The sequence below is a fragment of the Octopus bimaculoides genome, chromosome 9 (genome assembly GCF_001194135.2).
Source record: "Octopus bimaculoides isolate UCB-OBI-ISO-001 chromosome 9, ASM119413v2, whole genome shotgun sequence".
NCBI lineage: Eukaryota > Metazoa > Mollusca > Cephalopoda > Octopoda > Octopodidae > Octopus > Octopus bimaculoides.
Window position 1 is genome coordinate 18089221 of NC_068989.1, and position 1316 is coordinate 18090536.

The following is a 1316-nucleotide window of genomic DNA, read 5'->3' on the forward strand; positions in this document are numbered from 1 at the left end:
TATATATATATATATGTATATATCACACTCTCTCTCTCTCTCTCTCTCTCTCTCTCTCTAGCTCTTTCTCTCTCTCTCTCTCTCTCTTTCTCTCTCACACACACACACAGATAATCTACATACGTACCTGTTTATATGCATATATGGGTATACCCGTAGCTAAGCCTTCTGAATGAAAAATATTCTAAAATCGAAAATAATAAAGTCTGATTCATTTGCGCATGCACATATGCGCCGTACGCGAAATCGGGATCTTTCAGAAGGCTCATCAAATCGTAAAGCTGGTTGCACCGTGATCATTCCGATTTCCAAACACCTGACCTACTCATCATTTTTCTTCAACAAGGGATATTAACTTAGCGACATACTCGTGTATGCGTATATACTACCATCACCCAACAAATGCACAAACAACATTCTTCATCGATACGAAAATTGAGTTGTTAAATTGATTATTTTTGCTTTGATTTTTTTTACCTTTCACTTGTTTCAGTCAGTCATTGTACTGCGGCCAAACTGGAGCACAGCCTTTTCTTTTCTTTTTTTTTTCAGCCATTTAACTGCAACCATGCTGGAGTACCGCCTTTATTCGAACAAATCAACCCCCAGGATTTATTCTTTGTAAGCCTAGCACTTATTTTATCCGTCTCTTTTGCCGAACCACTAGATTACGGGGACGTAAGCACACCAACATCGGTTGTCAAGCGATGGTGAGGGAGACAAACACAGACACACAAACATATACACACGCATATATATATATATATAAATATATATATATATATATATATATATATATATATATATGACAGGCTTCTTTCAGTTTCCTCTACCAAATCTACTCACAAGGCTTTGGTCGGCCCGAGGCTATAGAAGAAGACACTTGCCCAAGGTGTCACTCAGTGGAATGGGAACCCAGAACCATGCGGTTGGTAAGCAAGCTACTTACCACACAGCCACTCCTGCGCCTGAATCATTTAGTCGAACAAATCGAAACCAGAATTTATTTTTAGTCTGGTATCTTATTCTATCGATCACCTAAGCCGAACCGCTGCGTTACGGAGACGTAAACAAACCAAAAACGGTTCTCAGACGGTAGATCGGTGACATACACAAACAAAAACACATACATATATACATACATGTGTGCGTGTATGTATGTATGTATGTATGTATGTATATACTTGTGTGTGGGTGTGTATTTATGTTTGTATGTGTATGTATTTATGTGTGTGTGTGTCTGAATGTGTGGGTGCGTCTGAATGTGTGTGTGTGTGTGTGTGTGTGTGTGTGTGTGTGTGTGTGTGTGTGTGTGT

The 1316-nt window shown here is 39.1% G+C and overlaps 1 protein-coding gene and 1 long non-coding RNA gene across 3 annotated transcripts in view; one reads left to right on the forward strand and one right to left on the reverse strand.

Annotated features, from left to right (window-relative positions):
- Positions 1-298, reverse strand: part of LOC106881760 (uncharacterized) — a 14892-nt gene extending 14594 nt beyond the window's left edge. The window contains exon 1 of the long non-coding RNA XR_001410895.2: positions 128-298. This is a non-coding gene — a long non-coding RNA (uncharacterized LOC106881760). The remainder of the gene's footprint in view (positions 1-127) is intronic.
- Positions 1-1316, forward strand: part of LOC106874424 (hydroxysteroid 11-beta-dehydrogenase 1-like protein) — a 162683-nt gene that overhangs the window by 814 nt on the left and 160553 nt on the right. The gene's annotated exons all lie outside the window — the stretch shown is intronic.